General features: G+C 41.1%; 16 non-coding genes across 16 annotated transcripts; 9 read left to right on the top strand and 7 right to left on the bottom strand.

Annotated features, from left to right (window-relative positions):
* Positions 1-370: 370 nt before the first annotated feature.
* Positions 371-586, bottom strand: LOC128755081 (small nucleolar RNA U3). Its single transcript, XR_008414023.1, has one exon. It is a non-coding gene; the product is annotated as a small nucleolar RNA U3 (small nucleolar RNA).
* An 803-nt stretch (positions 587-1,389) lies between these two features.
* Positions 1,390-1,605, bottom strand: LOC128755126 (small nucleolar RNA U3). The gene has a single exon (XR_008414068.1). It is a non-coding gene; the product is annotated as a small nucleolar RNA U3 (small nucleolar RNA).
* A 585-nt stretch (positions 1,606-2,190) lies between these two features.
* Positions 2,191-2,406, bottom strand: LOC128755129 (small nucleolar RNA U3). Its single transcript, XR_008414071.1, has one exon. It is a non-coding gene; the product is annotated as a small nucleolar RNA U3 (small nucleolar RNA).
* A 790-nt stretch (positions 2,407-3,196) lies between these two features.
* LOC128755098 (small nucleolar RNA U3) lies at positions 3,197-3,412 on the bottom strand. The gene has a single exon (XR_008414039.1). It is a non-coding gene; the product is annotated as a small nucleolar RNA U3 (small nucleolar RNA).
* Positions 3,413-3,804: 392 nt separating this feature from the next.
* LOC128755078 (small nucleolar RNA U3) lies at positions 3,805-4,010 on the bottom strand. Its single transcript, XR_008414022.1, has one exon. It is a non-coding gene; the product is annotated as a small nucleolar RNA U3 (small nucleolar RNA).
* Positions 4,011-5,475: 1,465 nt separating this feature from the next.
* Positions 5,476-5,691, bottom strand: LOC128755108 (small nucleolar RNA U3). Its single transcript, XR_008414048.1, has one exon. It is a non-coding gene; the product is annotated as a small nucleolar RNA U3 (small nucleolar RNA).
* An 854-nt stretch (positions 5,692-6,545) lies between these two features.
* On the top strand, positions 6,546-6,761 carry LOC128755099 (small nucleolar RNA U3). The gene has a single exon (XR_008414040.1). It is a non-coding gene; the product is annotated as a small nucleolar RNA U3 (small nucleolar RNA).
* An 815-nt stretch (positions 6,762-7,576) lies between these two features.
* Positions 7,577-7,792, top strand: LOC128755128 (small nucleolar RNA U3). Its single transcript, XR_008414070.1, has one exon. It is a non-coding gene; the product is annotated as a small nucleolar RNA U3 (small nucleolar RNA).
* A 585-nt stretch (positions 7,793-8,377) lies between these two features.
* LOC128755101 (small nucleolar RNA U3) lies at positions 8,378-8,593 on the top strand. The gene has a single exon (XR_008414041.1). It is a non-coding gene; the product is annotated as a small nucleolar RNA U3 (small nucleolar RNA).
* Positions 8,594-9,592: 999 nt separating this feature from the next.
* Positions 9,593-9,808, bottom strand: LOC128755109 (small nucleolar RNA U3). Its single transcript, XR_008414049.1, has one exon. It is a non-coding gene; the product is annotated as a small nucleolar RNA U3 (small nucleolar RNA).
* A 2,324-nt stretch (positions 9,809-12,132) lies between these two features.
* LOC128755106 (small nucleolar RNA U3) lies at positions 12,133-12,348 on the top strand. The gene has a single exon (XR_008414046.1). It is a non-coding gene; the product is annotated as a small nucleolar RNA U3 (small nucleolar RNA).
* A 797-nt stretch (positions 12,349-13,145) lies between these two features.
* LOC128755118 (small nucleolar RNA U3) lies at positions 13,146-13,361 on the top strand. The gene has a single exon (XR_008414059.1). It is a non-coding gene; the product is annotated as a small nucleolar RNA U3 (small nucleolar RNA).
* A 596-nt stretch (positions 13,362-13,957) lies between these two features.
* Positions 13,958-14,173, top strand: LOC128755105 (small nucleolar RNA U3). The gene has a single exon (XR_008414045.1). It is a non-coding gene; the product is annotated as a small nucleolar RNA U3 (small nucleolar RNA).
* Positions 14,174-15,342: 1,169 nt separating this feature from the next.
* Positions 15,343-15,558, top strand: LOC128755092 (small nucleolar RNA U3). The gene has a single exon (XR_008414033.1). It is a non-coding gene; the product is annotated as a small nucleolar RNA U3 (small nucleolar RNA).
* A 570-nt stretch (positions 15,559-16,128) lies between these two features.
* On the top strand, positions 16,129-16,344 carry LOC128755116 (small nucleolar RNA U3). Its single transcript, XR_008414057.1, has one exon. It is a non-coding gene; the product is annotated as a small nucleolar RNA U3 (small nucleolar RNA).
* Positions 16,345-16,898: 554 nt separating this feature from the next.
* LOC128755141 (small nucleolar RNA U3) lies at positions 16,899-17,114 on the top strand. Its single transcript, XR_008414082.1, has one exon. It is a non-coding gene; the product is annotated as a small nucleolar RNA U3 (small nucleolar RNA).
* The last annotated feature ends 212 nt before the right edge of the window (positions 17,115-17,326 follow it).

Here is a 17,326-nt window from a genome sequence, read left to right as displayed (position 1 = left end):
TGAATAAAAATAATTAATATTCCATTTTGCCTTGTGTGTGTGTACATCTTATCCATGTCTTCTCAAACACTATGTTTTATATTGTTGATGACAATCCTACTGGAAGTTTTGGGCAACACAAGCTCATGCTTGCAGAATCCTATATTTAATGTCCACTTGGTGGTGCCAGAGCGCATATGAACCTTCTTGAAGAGTCCACTCATGAGTCGAACCAATTCTTCTGAATGCCTCAGTGCTTCAAAAACCTTCATCTCACCATCACTACTCTATAGTACAGAACTGAAACCTGCCATGGGGTTTGGTTTGGAGATATTAAAACAGAAAGCAAAACAAATTAGATCATAATATTGATTTTCATCAAGACTCAAGAACCACTCAGACCATGTTCCTTCCCTCAGTACTCTACATAAAAGTACAGAACAGTCATCAATGACAGAGAACATATGAAGTGAGTCATGATTCTCTGTCCACTTCACACTCAGGAAGGAACATCACAACTCTTCATCGTGGTTAGCGAGACCAAACACTTTAAAAACACATTTCTCCAGTCAAGAACTATAGAAATGATCCCTGAAAGTATAGTCTTAACTTCAGGCAGGGTGAGCTCCAGACCTCATCCTCCTACCAAACTGTTACACTGATGGTGGATTTGGTTCGATCACAAGGGCATTGAACCAGCCATCTGTCTATCAATCATCAGCAGGTGAGAAGTGAAATGAAGCTCAGCAGAAGCAATGCAGAATACACCTGTTTATGTTACTGTTGAAAGTAATGGAGGGATTAAATGCGGCAAAGAGGAGATCACAGGCAGGTTGGAATGAGTGGAGACAACTGTCTTCGTTGATCTGAGAGAGAAGCGCAGCAGAGTGAAAAGAAAGCTCGACAGTACAGCAATGAGAGCTGACATCATGTTTGGTTTGGAGTCGTGGTGTGTCCGCTGTGTCGACCCTTCGGTGCATGTACTGAGTAACCTGGCAGCGAGTATATGAACAGTGCACCGAGAAATGCTCCAATGACGTAGCTGAAGACGGTAAAAAACAGTTGAAAAAAATCAATTTTTGAATAAAAATAATTGACATTAAATTTTGCTGTGTGTGTGTGTACATGTTATCCATGTCTTCTCAAACACCATTATGGCATTTACCCCCCTCTATGTCTTACATTGTTGATGACAATCCAACTGAAAGCTTTGGGCAGATGAATTACATGCTCCCTCCAGGGAGAGTCGACTCATGAGTCGTACCAATCCCTCTAAATGCCTCTGTGCATCCAGAAGCTTTATCTCACCATCATTACTTTGGAGACACGATCTCTGACAAAAGAGACAAGCTGTGCTTGAAGTAGTTCATCTGAGTAGACCATAACATTTCAATTTAACACAACTGAAGAACCACTCTGAACATGTTCCTTCCCTCAGTACTTCACATGAAAGTACTGAACAGTCATCAATGACAGAGAACATATGAAGTGAGTCATGATTCTCTGTCCACTTCACACTCAAGAAGGAACATCACAACTCTTCATCGTGGTTAGCGAGACCAAACACTTTAGAAACACATTTCTCCAATCAACAACTATAGAAATGATCCCTGAAAGTATAGTCTTAACTTCAGGCAGGGTGAGCTCCAGACCTCATCCTCCTACCAAACTATTACACTGATGGTTAATGAAAACATACGTTTCAGTAGGTTCGATCACATGGGCATTGAACAATCCATTTGCACATCAATCATCTTGGCTGCTCATGATGAACAAAACTTTGAAACAGATAACAATTTAACTTGATTTGATTGGGAGAGAGAGTAAAGATGAGTTGGAGGTACAAGCAGGTGAGAAGTGGAATGAAGCTCAGTAGAAGCAAAACTGAATACATCTGTTTATGTCACTGTTGAAAGTAATGGAGGGATTAAAAGAGGCAAAGAGGAGATCACAGACAGGTTGGAATGAGTGGAGACAACTGTCTTGGGTGATCTGAGAGAGAAGCGTTGCAGAGTGAAAAGAAAGGTCTATAGCACAGTAAGAAACCCTGCATTATGTTTGGTTTGGAGACTGGTGCTCTGTAGCAAAAACAATCCTTTGCAGAAAACCCCCGCACAATTTTACCATTTAATTAATAAAGCTCTAAGGGATTTCCATTATTCTGCCCAACTTCTGTATATTTTTACTGTTACCATTTAACATCAATGAACAACCACTCAGATCATGCTGCTTCCCTCAGTACTCCACATGGAAGTACAGAACAGTCATCAATGACAGACAACATATGAAGTGAGTCATGATTCTCTGTCCACTTCACACTCAGGAAGGAACATCACAACTCTTCATCGTGGTTAGCGAGACCAAACACTTTAGAAACACATTTCTCCAGTCAAGAACTATAGAAATGATCCCTGAAAGTATAGTCTTAACTTCAGGCAGGCAGAGCTCCAGACCTCATCCTCCTACCAATCTATTACACTGATGGTGGATTTGGTTCGATCACAAGGGCATTGAACCAGCCATCTGTCTATCAATCATCAGCAGGTGAGAAGTGAAATGAAGCTCAGCAGAAGCAATGCAGAATACACCTGTTTATGTCACTGTTGAAAGTAATGGAGGGATTAAATGCGGCAAAGAGGAGATCACAGGCAGGTTGGAATGAGTGGAGACAACTGTCTTCGGTGATCTGAGAGAGAAGCGCAGCAGAGTGAAAAGAAAGCTCTACAGTACAGCAATGAGAGCTGACATCATGTTTGGTTTGGAGTCGTGGTGTGTCCGCTGTGTCGACCCTTCGGTGCATGTACTGAGTAACCTGGCAGCGAGTATATGAACAGTGCACCGAGAAATGCTCCAATGACGTAGCTGAAGACGGTAAAAAACATTTGAAAAAAATCTATTTTTGAATAAAAATAATTGACATTAAATTTTGCTGTGTGTGTGTGTACATCTTATCCATGTCTTCTCAAACACCATTATGGCATTTACCCCCCTCTATGTCTTACATTGTTGATGACAATCCAACTGAAAGCTTTGGGCAGATGAATTACATGCTCCCTTCAGAGAGAGTCCACTCATGAGTCGTACCAATCCCTCTAAATGCCTCAGTGCATCCAGAAGCTTTATCTCACCATCATTACTTTGGAGACACGATCTCTGACAAAAGAGACAAGCTGTGCTTGAAGTAGTTCATCACATTTCAATTTAACACAACTGAAGAACCACTCTGAACATGTTCCTTCCCTCAGTACTTCACATGAAAGTACTGAACAGTCATCAATGACAGAGAACATATGAAGTGAGTCATGATTCTCTGTCCACTTCACACTCAGGAAGGAACATCACAACTCTTCATCGTGGTTAGCGAGACCAAACACTTTAAAAACACATTTCTCCAGTCAAGAACTATAGAAATGATCCCTGAAAGTATAGTCTTAACTTCAGGCAGGGTGAGCTCCAGACCTCATCCTCCTACCAATCTATTACACTGATGGTGGATTTGGTTTGATCACATGGACATTGAACCAGCCATCTGTCCATCAATCATCTTGGCTGTTCATAATGGAGGACAAAACTTTGAAATAGATCAATTAACTTGACCAAGATGGAATAGAGATTTGGGGAGAGAGTAAAGATGAGTTGGAGGTACAAGCAGGTGAGAAGTGGAATGAAGCTCAGTAGAAGCAAAACTGAATACACCTGTTTATGTCACTGTTGAAAGTAATGGAGGGATTAAATGTGGCAAAGATGAGATCACAGGCAGGTTGGAATGAGTGGAGTGAATTGTCATGGGTGATCTGTGAGAGAAGAGTTGCAGAGTGAAAAGAAAGCTCTATTGTAGTGATGGGTCCCCCAACAGCACCAAGAACAGTCATCAATGAAAGAGAACATATGAAGTGAGTCATGAGTCTCTGTCCACTTCACACTCAGGAAGGAACATCACAACTCTTCATCGTGGTTAGCGAGACCAAACACTTTAGAAACACATTTCTCCAGTCAAGAACTATAGAAATGATCCCTGAAAGTATAGTGTTAAGTGTGACATGGGAGAGGACATAACCTCATCTCTGAGTCGCTTGGCTTCACTCACAGTGAAGAAGAAGAAATACAAACCACCTGGTGGTGATTTAAAAGCTTTGAGCAAGATGAAATAGCTTCAGTAAAAGCAAAAAAATGAAAACTAGAAATGTAAGCATGCCTTGCAGCATACTTCACAAAATGCCTACTGTGTGTGGACTAGGGTGGCACCGAGTCTTTGGCTGATACCCACTGCCGAGATTTTTTAAACTCCCCACAGGCCGATCACAATTTTTGATGATTGCAAGCATTCGTGCTAGCGATTGCCATATTTTGCTGTCGAAAATAGCAGCCAATGTACAGATGAGCAAAAGGGTCCGTAAGATGGCTTGTCGTGTGATCAGGAAGTAAACTTCCCCTGTTTTAATCGCGTCGTCAGCTAACTAATTTTAGAACCCTTTTGAGAAGATGGTTAAAAAAAAAAGACGGAGAGTATCGTACTTCACAGCAGGAATGGCCAGAGGAATTTGCCTTTGTGGAGAGAGCAGGTTCTGCTCTGTGTCTTAATATGCCATGATAAAAGTGCTTCTATGAAATGGTCAGATATAAAATGGCACTTTGACACATGCCATACTACATTTGCATCCAAGTATCCTGCGAGGAAGAGCAGAAAGACATCATGTCAAGAGCTACTATCAAGAGTGAAAGCTAGTCAGCAGCAACTCCATGTTTCGACCCAACGAGTTGACGGGAATTTGGTTAGGTTTGCTGGCACTTCAGCAACATCCTGATGACTTTTTGGATAAAGACAAGATAATGAAACCATTATGGTGTCAAATCTACAGAGAAGAACATAAATGCTGCACCGCTTTTTTTCCTCTTGCTTTGGATGAGTCAACAGATGTAAGCCTTTTTTTTTTTTTTTTTTTTTTTTTTTTTTTGATGGATAGAGATTGGGAAAGACAGTAAAGATGAGATGGTGGTCCAAGCAGGTGAGATGTGGAATGCAGACGCAAGTCAGAATACACCTGTTTATGTTACTGTCCACAGTAATGGAGGGATAAAAAAAAGAGGTGAAGATGAGAGCACAGACAGGTTGAAACGAGTGGAGACAACATGTGTCATGAGTGATCTGAGAGAGAAGCCTAGCAGAGTGAAAAAGAAAGCTCTGTTGTACAGGAATGAGACCTGGCATCATGTTTGGTTTGGAGACACAAGCTCTGATGCAGAGACAAGCAGTGCTAGAAATAATTAAATACATATTATAAATATTCTCATTTGACAAGATTCAACAACAACTCTGATCGTGTTCCTTCTCTTGATACACAGCAAAGAAGTAAGAAACAGTCATGAATAACAGAAAATGGAGTAGAAATAAGAGTAGTTGTGAAACTAAAACTGTACAATATAGTAAACAGAAAAGTTTTGGTATTTAGTTTAAATAGACCAGCTGACAAGGTAAACAGTTAACAAAATTGAGGAACCACTCAGATCATGTTCCTTCCCTCAGTACTCTACATAGAAGTAGAGAACAGTCATCAATGACAGAGAACATATGAAGTGAGTCATGATTCTCTGTCCACTTCACACTCAGGAAGGAACATCACAACTCTTCATCGTGGTTAGCGAGACCAAACACTTTAGAAACACATTTCTCCAGTCAAGAACTATAGAAATGATCCCTGAAAGTATAGTCTTAACTTCAGGCAGGGTGAGCTCCAGACCTCATCCTCCCACCAATCTATTACACTGATGGTTAATGAAAACATACGTTTCAGTTACTTAGATCACATGGGCATTGAACAAGCCATCTGTCAGTCCATCAATCATCTCTCTTCATAAAGAAGTATGAAACATTGAAATGTACACTGACCAAGATGCAATAATGATCTGTACTGAAAAAAAAGAGAAAAACAAACAAACAAAAGCACAATGCACAACTGCAAAACAGACGACAAACAGAAACATTTACCCACTGTTCAGGAAAGACAAAAGCAGGAATAAGGAGAGATCTGTTAATGAGATCTGTTCTTCCATCTGCTCCTTTTCAATTTTTCTACAAAGGCTGGCGTTGGAAAAAGTAATGGAGGAATCTAATGAACTACAGAAGAGACTGACGGAGGTTGGAACAAGTGGAAACATCATGTCATGGGTGATCTGTGAGACAAGAACAACAGAGTGAAAGGAAAGCTCTATAGTACGGTAATGAGACCTGGCATCATGTCTGGCTTGGAGACAAGCTCTGACACAGAGACAAGCAGTGCTGGAAAAATGGAACAAAATAAACAGGTGTATTCAGTTTTGCTTCTACTGAGCTTCATTCCACTTGTCACCTGCTTGTACCTCCAACTCATCTTTACTCTCTCCCCAAATCTCTATTCCATCTTGGTCAAGTTAATTGATCTATTTCAAAGTTTTGTCCTCCATTATGAACAGCCAAGATGATTGATGGACAGATGGCTGGTTCAATGTCCATGTGATCAAACCAAATCCACCATCAGTGTAATAGATTGGTAGGAGGATGAGGTCTGGAGCTCTGCCTGCCTGAAGTTAAGACTATACTTTCAGGGATCATTTCTATAGTTCTTGACTGGAGAAATGTGTTTCTAAAGTGTTTGGTCTCGCTAACCACGATGAAGAGTTGTGATGTTCCTTCCTGAGTGTGAAGTGGACAGAGAATCATGACTCACTTCATATGTTCTCTGTCATTGATGACTGTTCAGTACTTTCATGTGAAGTACTGAGGGAAGGAACATGGGCTGAGTGGTTCTTCAGTTGTGTTAAATTGGAATCTCATGATCTACTCAAATGAACTACTTCAAGCACAGCATGTCTCTATGTCAGAGGCTTGTGTTGTTTCTAAACTAGTGGTTGTGAGACAAAGCTTCAAGAAGCACTGAGGCATTTAGAGGGATTAGTTCAACTCATGAGTCGACTCTCCCTGAAGGGAGCATGTAATTCATCTGCCCAAAGCTTTCAGTTGGATTGTCATCAAGAATGTTAGACATAGATGGGGGTAAATGCCATAATGGTGTTTGAGAAGACATGGATAAGATGTACACACACACAGCAAAATTTAATGTCAATTATTTTTATTCAAAAATAGATTTTTTAAACAGTTTTTTATCGTCTTTAGCTACGTTGTCAGCTACGTCATTGGAGCATTTCTCGGTGCACTGTTCATTTACTCGCTGCCAGGTTACTCAGTACATGCACCGAAGGGTCGACACAGCGGACACACCACTACTCCAAACCAAACATGATGTCAGCTCTCATTGCTGTACTGTCGAGCTTTCTTTTCACTCTGCTGCGCTTCTCTCTCAGATCACCGAAGACAGTTGTCTCCACTCATTCCAACCTGCCTGTGATCTCCACTTTGCCTCTTTTAATCCCTCCATTACTTTCAACAGTAACATAAACAGGTGTATTCTGCATTGCTTCTGCTGAGCTTCATTTCACTTCTCACCTGCTGATGATTGATAGACAGATGGCTGGTTCAATGCCCTTGTGATCGAACCAAATCCACCATCAGTGTAATAGTTTGGTAGGAGGATGAGGTCTGGAGCTCACCCTGCCTGAAGTTAAGACTATACTTTCAGGGATCATTTCTATAGTTGTTGACTGGAGAAATGTGTTTTTAAAGTGTTTGGTCTCGCTAACCATGATGAAGAGTTGTGATGTTCCTTCCTGAGTGTGAAGTGGACAGAGAGTCATGACTCACTTCATATGTTGTCTGTCATTGATGACTGTTCTGTACTTTCATGTGAAGTACTGAGGGAAGGAACATGGTCTGAGTGGTTATTCATTGATGTTAAATGGTAACAGTAAAAATATATGGGAGTTGGACGAAATAAGGAAAACTCCTTAGAGCTTTATTAATTAAATGGTAACATCGTGCAGGGGTTTTCTGCAAAAGATTGTTTTTGCTGCAGAGCACCAGTCTCCAAACCAAACATAATGCAGGGTTTCTTACTGTGCTATAGACCTTTCTTTTCACTCTGCAACTCTTCTCTCACAGATCACCCATGACAATTCACTCCAATCATTCCAACCTGTCTGTGATCTCCTCTTTGCCACATTTAATCCCTCCATTACTTTCAACAGTGACATAAACAGGTGTATTCAGTTTTGCTTCTACTGAGCTTCATTCCACTTCTCACCTGCTTGTACCTCCAACTCATCTTTACTCTCTCTCCCAATCAAATCAAGTTAAATTGTTATCTGTTTCAAAGTTTTGTTCATCATGAGCAGCCAAGATGATTGATGTACAAATGGATTGTTCAATGCCCATGTGATCGAACCTACTGAAACGTATGTTTTCATTAACCATCAATGTAATAGTTTGGTGGGAGGATGTGGTCTGGAGCTCTCCCTGCCTGAAGTTAAGACTATACTTTCAGGGATCATTTCTATAGTTCTTGACTGGAGAAATGTTTTTCTAAAGTGTTTGCTCTCGCTAACCACGATGAAGAGTTGTGATGTTCCTTCTTGAGTGTGAAGTGGACAGAGAATCATGACTCACTTCATTTGTTCTCTGTCATTGATGACTGTTCTGTACTTCCTTGTGGAGTACTGAGGGAAGGAACATGGTCTGAGTGGTTCTTGAGTTTTGTGATCTGTAAATGGTCAATATTATAATCAAACTTGTTTAACTGTTGCTGACAGTGATCACTTGATGTCTTTTTCAGTTACTAACTCCAACCCAAACACCATGGCAGGTTTCACTTCTGTACTGTAGAGTTTTCTTACTGTTACTATTCTCTCACAAATCACCTATGACAGTTGTCGCCACTTGTTCCAACCTGCCTTGCTCTCTTTATTCCTCATACATTTCCTCCATTACTTTTTTCCTCCAAATCGAGAAACATTGAATTATCCATCTGCATATCAATCATCAGCAGGTGAGAAGTGGAATGAAGCTCAGCAGAAGCAATGCAGAATACACCTGTTTATGTTACTGTTGAAAGTAATGGAGGGATTAAATCCGGCAAAGAGGAGAGCACAGGCAGGTTGGAATGAGTGGAGACAACTGTCTTCGGTGATCTGTGAGAGAAGCGCAGCAGAGTGAAAAGAAAGCTCGACAGTACAGCAATGAGAGCTGACATCATGTTTGGTTTGGAGTAGTGGTGTGTCCGCTGTGTCGACCCTTCGGTGCATGTACTGAGTAACCTGGCAGCGAGTATATGAACAGTGCACCGAGAAATGCTCCAATGACGTAGCTGACAACGTAGCTAAAGATGATAAAAAACTGTTTAAAAAATCTACTTTTGAATAAAAAAAATTGACATTAAATTTTGCTGTGTGTGTGTACATGTTATCCATGTCTTCTCAAACACCATTATGGCATTTACCCCCATCTATGTCTTACATTGTTGATGACAATCCAACTGAAAGCTTTGGGCAGATGAATTACATGCTCCCTTCAGAGAGAGTGGACACATGAGTCAAACCAATCCCTCTAAATTCCTCAGTGCTTCTAGAAGCTTTGTCTCACCACCACTAGTTTGGAAACAACACAAGCCTCTGACAAAGAGACAAGCTGTGCTTGAAGTAGTTCATCTGAGTAGATCATAACATTTCAATTTAACACAACTGAAGAACCACTCTGAACATGTTCCTTCCCTCAGTACTCCACATGAAAGTACTGAACAGTCATCAATGACAGAGAACATATGAAGTGAGTCATGATTCTCTGTCCACTTCACACTCAGGAAGGAACATCACAACTCTTCATCGTGGTTAGCGAGACCAAACACTTTAGAAACACATTTCTCCAGTCAACAACTATAGAAATGATCCCTGAAAGTATAGTCTTAACTTCAGGCAGGGAGAGCTCCAGACCTCATCCTCCTACCAAACTATTACACTGATGGTGGATTTGGTTTGATCACATGGACATTGAACCAGCCATCTGTCCATCAATCATCTTGGCTGTTCATAATGGAGGACAAAACTTTGAAATAGATCAATTAACTTGACCAAGATGGAATAGAGATTTGGGGAGAGAGTAAAGATGAGTTGGAGGTACAAGCAGGTGAGAAGTGGAATGAAGCTCAGTAGAAGCAAAACTGAATACACCTGTTTATGTCACTGTTGAAAGTAATGGAGGGATTAAAAGAGGCAAAGTGGAGAGCACAGACAGGTTGGAATGAGTGGAGACAACTGTCTTGGGTGATCTGTGAGAGAAGCGCAGCAGAGTGAAAAGAAAGCTCTATTGTCGTGACGGGTCCCACAACAGTGATGCGCAGGTGCACGTGCAGAGCTCCCAGAGCAATCTCAGCATCGGTGACTGTGTCAACTCAGCAAAAATGTGCCGAACTGTGACAAGTTGATGATTTATAAGGAAGTGCATCTGTCAACAGGATGTAACTGCTGATACAATCTAGCCTCACGGTTCCTTGTGAATGTCTTTGTGGATTATGGAGCAGCTCCAGGGGGAAATGCAAGTTGTCTTTTGATCTCCTGTCAGAGAATTATGTATTTATTCCAATCTTTACACTGAGATTTACAGCTTGTCTTGTTCCATTCTATTTCTAATTCATTTCTCGGTACCTCTTAGTTCACATTCTCTTTTTCAAGAAACACAAAAGACATATATATAGAAAATCAAAAAACTATTGGAAACCATTTTTTTCTAATAGAAATTTGGAAAAACAGAAAATCCGCAAGCATCCTCATTCACGGTATTTCCACATTTTTCACAATATGATACATTATTTAAAGATATGGAATCATACAATATGAATGCAAAGGCTATTGTATACAGTAGGTCATCTGTCTGTCCAGTAGGTTGCCTGCAGGGATTTTCAATCTCAGGTGTCAGTATTCAATGCCACAGTATCAGCACAATATGTCAAGTGTCAAAACGCTGTACGATGCCTCATTTATGTTTTCACATCATGTACACAGAAGGTCTCATCATTTTGATCACAAATTCATTGTCAATCCATCCAAGACGCTTTAAAAACTCACCATCATTCTGTAGTATTGAAACCTTTCACGTTGCAGGTTACAAACTTTACATCACTCTGACGGATGGTGAAATAATGCCAGACGGCAGACATGTTTGTTGTGATTGAGCGCAGCGGGAGGGGCGCTACTCAGCTGACGGGCTGCAGCTGGTGATTGGCAGAGAAAGGCATGTAGCGATCAGACTGATATCGGCTGATCATGATCTGAGGACCCCTGGTAAAAACTGAAACATAAAGACAACACCAGAGAAAGGATGATGTGGCATGAAGAGAATACTGTGAGAGAGTGTCTGGGAAGTTTTCTCATAATTATGCTCAGGCCAGCAGAGAAAGCCTTGAAGGTCCTGATGGCCCACACATGGTGGCTTACATGATGCGGGACACTGGACAGATTGATGGACTACTATCAAAACCATCTCTTCAGTATGTGTTCAGACACGGTCACCACTTGGGCTGCACCAGTCAATCGGCCAGGTCGTGAGTAATGAGGGAAGGAACTTGATCAGAGTGGCTGTTCAATGATGCTAAATGAGAATATTAAGATCAATTTAATTGAACTATTTCTAGCACTGCTTGTCTCTGCATCAGAGCTCGTGTCACCAAACCAAACCTGATGTCCGCTCTCATTACTGTACTATTGAGCTTTCTTTTCACTCTGCTACACTTCTCTCACAGATCACCCAAGACAGTTGTCTCCACTCATTCCAACCTGCCTGTGCTCTCCACTTTGCCTCTTTTAATCCCTCCATTACTTTCAACAATAACATAAACATGTGTATTCCGGTTTGCATAGACTGAGCTTCTTTCCATTCCATTTCATTTCAATTGTATTCCATCTTGGTCAAGTTAAATTATCTAGTTCAATGTTATATGCTTCATGATTCTCTAAAATTGGCCCTTGGTGTGCACGTGTGTGTGTGTGAATGGTGTGAGACTGGCGACCTGTCCAGGGTGCTTTCCTGCCTCTCGCCCAATGACTGCTGGGTTAGGCTGCAGCACAACCCTGAACAGGACGAAGTGGTGGATGTATGTTAGTGCTCCATCATGAACAGCCAAGATGATTGATGGGCAGATGGCTGGTTCAATGTCCATGTGACCGAACCAAATCAACCATCAGTGTAATAGTTTGGTAGGAGGATGAGGTCTGGAGCTCTGCCTGCCTGAAGTTAAGACTATACTTTCAGGGATCATTTCTATAGTTCTTGACTGGAGAAATGTGTTTCTAAAGTGTTTGGTCTCGCTAACCACGATGAAGAGTTGTGATGTTCCTTCCTGAGTGTGAAGTGGACAGAGAGTCATGACTCACTTCATATGTTCTCTGTCATTGATGACTGTTCTGTACTTCTATGTAGAGTACTGAGGGAAGGAACATGGTCTGAGTGGTTCTTCAGTTGTGTTAAACTGAAATGATATGATCTACTCAGATGAACTACTTCAAGCACAGCTTGTCTCTTTGTCAGAGCTCGTGTCTCCAAACTAGTGATGGTGAGATAAAGCTTCTGGAAGCACTGAGGGATTGGTTCAACTCATGAGTGGACTCTCCCTGAAGGGAGCATGTAATTCATCTGCCCAAAGCTTTCAGTTGGATTGTCATCAACAATGTAAGACATAGAGGGGGGTAAATGCCATAATGGTGTTTGAGAAGACATGGATAAGATGTACACACACACAGCAAAATTTAATGTCAATTATTTTTATTCAAAAGTAGATTTTTTAAACAGTTTTTTATCATCTTTAGCTACGTTGTCAGCTACGTCATTGGAGCATTTCTCGGTGCACTGTTCATATACTCGCTGCCAGGTTACTCAGTACATGCACCGAAGGGTCGACACAGCGGACACACCACTACTCCAAACCAAACATGATGTCAGCTCTCATTGCTGTACTGTCGAGCTTTCTTTTCACTCTGCTGCGCTTCTCTCTCAGATCACCCAAGACAGTTGTCTCCACTCATTCCAACCTGTGCTCTCCTCTTTGCCGCATTTAATCCCTCCATTACTTTCAACAGTAACATAAACAGGTGTATTCTGCATTGCTTCTGCTGAGCTTCATTCCACTTCTCACCTGCTGATGATTGATAGACAGATGGCTGGTTCAATCTCCATGTGAGCGAACCAAATCCACCATCAGTGCAATAGATTGGTAGGAGGATGAGGTCTGGAGCTCACCCTGCCTGAAGTTAAGACTATACTTTCAGGGATCATTTCTATAGTTCTTGACTGGAGAAATGTGTTTCTAAAGTGTTTGGTCTCGCTAACCACGATGAAGAGTTGTGATGTTCCTTCCTGAGTGTGAAGTGGACAGAGAATCATGATTCACTTCATATGTTCTCTGTCATTGATGACTGTTCTGTACTTCCATGTGGAGTACTGAGGGAAGCAGCATGATCTGAGTGGTTGTTCATTGATGTTAAATGGTAATAGTAAAAATATACAGAAGTTGGGCAGAATAAGGGAAACCCCTTAGAGCTTTATTAATTAAACGGTAAAATTGAGCAGGGGTTTTCTGCAAAGGATTGTTTTTCCTACAAAGCACCAGTCTCCAAACCAAACATAATGCAGGGTTTCTTACTGTGCTATAGACCTTTCTTTTCACTCTGCAACTCTTCTCTCACAGGTCACACATGACAGTTCTCTCCACTCATTCCAACCTGTCTGTGCTCTCATCTTTGCCTCTTTTAATCCCTCCATTACTTTCAACAGTGACACAAACAGGTGTATTCAGTTTTGCTTCTAGTGAGCTTCATTCCACTTCTCACCTGCTTGTACCTCCAACTCATCTTCACTCTCTCTCCCAATCTATGTCCATCTTGGTCAAGTTAAATTGTTATCTGTTTCAAAGTTTTGTTCATCATGAACAGCCAAGATGATTGATGTACAAATGGCTTGTTCAATGCCCATGTGATCGAACCGACTGAAACGTATGTTTTCATTAACCATCAGTGTAATAGATTGGTAGGAGGATGAGGTCTGGAGCTCTCCCTGCCTGAAGTTAAGACTATACTTTCAGGGATCATTTCTATAGTTCTTGACTGGAGAAATGTGTTTCTAAAGTGTTTGGTCTCGCTAACCACGATGAAGAGTTGTGATGTTCCTTCCTGAGTGTGAAGTGGACAGAGACTCATGACTCAGTTCATATGTTCTCTGTCATTGATGACTGTTCTGTACTTCCTTGTGGAGTACTGAGGGAAGGAACATGGTCTGAGTGGTTCCTGAGTTTTGTGATCTGTAAATAGTCAATATTATAATCAGACTTGTTTAACTGTTGCTGACAGTGATCACTTGATGTCTTTTTCAGTTACTAACTCCAACCCAAACACCATGGCAGGTTTCACTTCTGTACTGTAGAGTTTTCTTACTGCTACTCTTCTCTCACAAATCACCTATGACAGTTGTCTCCACTTGTTCCAACCTGCCTTGCTCTCTTTTTTCCTCCAAATCTTGAGATGGAAGAGCAGCTCCCCCTATTTTGGACCCATGTTCCTGCTTTTTCCTTTTTCCTTCTTGCTCAGTGAATGTGTGTTTGATGGAAAATCACTGGTTAAATGGCGCCATATTTGCTCATGTTAAGTTGAACTTTGAGCCGAGCAGGGATGTCTCTGGCTTGTTCACACCTACATTAGTTCTTTGTTGCATCTTGTGATCTTTCTCCTTGGTAGTAAAGTGATTCTTATTCTCATCTTATCTCATCTTCACATGATTCTTATTCTCATCATCACGTTTATTCTCATCTTCATGTTTAAAGTAGAATATTATGATCTATTTTGTTCCATTTTTCCAGCACTGCTTGTCTCTGTGTCAGAGCTTGTCTCCAAGCCAGACATGATGCCAGGTCTCATTACCGTACTATAGAGCTTTCCTTTCACTCTGTTGTTCTTGTCTCACAGATCACCCATGACATGATGTTTCCACTTGTTCCAACCTCCGTCAGTCTCTTCTGTAGTTCATTAGATTCCTCCATTACTTTTTCCAACGCCAGCCTTTGTAGAAAAATTGAAAAGGAGCAGATGGAAGAACAGATCTCATTAACAGATCTCTCCTTATTCCTGCTTTTGTCTTTCCTGAACAGTGGGTAAATGTTTCTGTCTGTGTTGCAGTTGAGCATTGTGCTTTGGTTCTACTGTGCTTTATTCCTCTTCTCTCCAGCCTGTACCTCCAATTTGTTTTTCTCTTTTCTTTCAGTACAGATCATTATTGCATCTTGGTCAGTGTACATTTCAATGTTTCATACTTCTTTATGAAGAGAGATGATTGATGGACTGACAGATGGCTTGTTCAATGCCCATGTGATCTAAGTAACTGAAACGTATGTTTTCATTAACCATCAGTGTAATAGTTTGGTGGGAGGATGAGGTCTGGAGCTCTCCCTGCCTGAAGTTAAGACTATACTTTCAGGGATCATTTCTATAGTTCTTGACTGGAGAAATGTGTTTCTAAAGTGTTTGGTCTCGCTAACCACGATGAAGAGTTGTGATGTTCCTTCCTGAGTGTGAAGTGGACAGAGAGTCATGACTCACTTCATATGTTCTCTGTCATTGATGACTGTTCTGTACTTCCATGTGGAGTACTGAGGGAAGGAACATGGTCTGAGTGGTTTTTGAGTCTTGTTAAATAATGTTGTTTTTGTGTCATCTCCTTTCTAAAACATATCATTGCTTGTCTCACTACCAGCTTATAGAGCACGAGTTCTCTTTGTGTCACAGCACCAGTCTCCAAACCAAACATAATGCATGGTCTCATTACTGTACTATTGAGCTTTCTTTTCACTCTGCTGCGCTTCTCTCTCACATCACCCAAGACAATTCACTCCAATCATTCCAACCTGTCTGCACTCTCATCTTCACCCGTTTTCACCCCTCCATTACTTTCAACAGTGACATAAACAGGTGTATTCAGTTTTGCTTCTACTGAGCTTCATTCCACTTCTCACCTGCTTGTTCCTCCAACTCATCTTTACTCTCTCTCCCAATCTATGTCCATCTTGGTCAAGTTACATTGTTATCTGTTTCAAAGTTTTGTTCATCATGAACAGCCAAGATGATTGATGTACAAATGGCTTGTTCAATGCCCATGTGATCGAACCGACTGAAACGTATGTTTTCATTAACCATCAGTGTAATAGTTTGGTAGGAGGATGAGGTCTGGAGCTCTCCCTGCCTGAAGTTAAGACTATACTTTCAGGGATCATTTCTATAGTTCTTGACTGGAGAAATGTGTTTCTAAAGTGTTTGGTCTCGCTAACCATGATGAAGAGTTGTGATGTTCCTTCCTGAGTGTGAAGTGGACAGAGAATCATGACTCACTTCATATGTTCTCTGTCATTGATGACTGTTCTGTACTTCTATGTAGAGTACTGAGGGAAGGAACATGATCTGAGTGGTTCTTGAGACTTGTTAAATAGCAATGTTGCTTGTTGTTTTTGTGTCATCTCCTATCTAAAACATATCATTGCTTGTCTCACTACCAGCTTATAGAGCACTGGTTCTCTTTGTGTCAGAGCACCAGTCTCCAAACCAAACATAATGCATGGTCTCATTACTGTACTATTGAGCTTTCTTTTCACTCTGCTACGCTTCTCTCTCACATCACCCAAGACAATTCACTCCAATCATTCCAACCTGTCTGCACTCTCATCTTCACCCGTTTTCACCCCTCCATTACTTTCAACAGTGACATAAACAGGTGTATTCAGTTTTGCTTCTACTGAGCTTCATTCCACTTCTCACCTGCTTGTACCTCCAACTCTCTCTCCCAATCTCTATTCCATCTTGGCCAAGTTAATTGATCTATTTCAAAGTTTTGTCCTCCATTATGAACAGCCAAGATAACTGATAGACAGGTGGCTGGTTCAATGTCCATGTGATCAAACCAAATCCACCATCAGTGTGACAGTTAGGTAGGAGGATGAGGTCTGGAGCTCTGCCTGCCTGAAATTAAGACTATACTTTCAGGGATCATTTCTATAGTTCTTGACTGGAGAAATGTGTTTCTAAAGTGTTTGGTCTCGCTAACCATGATGAAGAGTTGTGATGTTCCTTCCTGAGTGTGAAGTAGACAGAGAGTCATGACTCACTTTGTATGTTCTCTGTCATTGATGACTGTTCTGTACTTCCATGTAAAGTATTGAGAGAAGGTGCACGGTCTGAGTGGTTGTCTTTGAAAAGTGAACATATGAGATAATGAAGTTAGTGGCATTGCAGCACATGGACTGCTATGCAGTTGGAGGGTCAAAGTGTGTGTTTTTCTGCACAGCACGGCAGCCTCAACAACTAGATCTGGAGTAATGCTACTTCCTCTCTTTCAGTTCAGACAAGATTTGTGAAATGTGTTTCTAAATATTCCATTATAATGCTCTCCATTGAT

The sequence above is a fragment of the Synchiropus splendidus genome, chromosome 2 (assembly GCF_027744825.2).
Source record: "Synchiropus splendidus isolate RoL2022-P1 chromosome 2, RoL_Sspl_1.0, whole genome shotgun sequence".
Taxonomy (NCBI): domain Eukaryota; kingdom Metazoa; phylum Chordata; class Actinopteri; order Syngnathiformes; family Callionymidae; genus Synchiropus; species Synchiropus splendidus.
The sequence above is the reverse complement of the archived record's forward strand: the minus strand, read 5'-3'. Positions and strand labels throughout refer to the sequence as shown.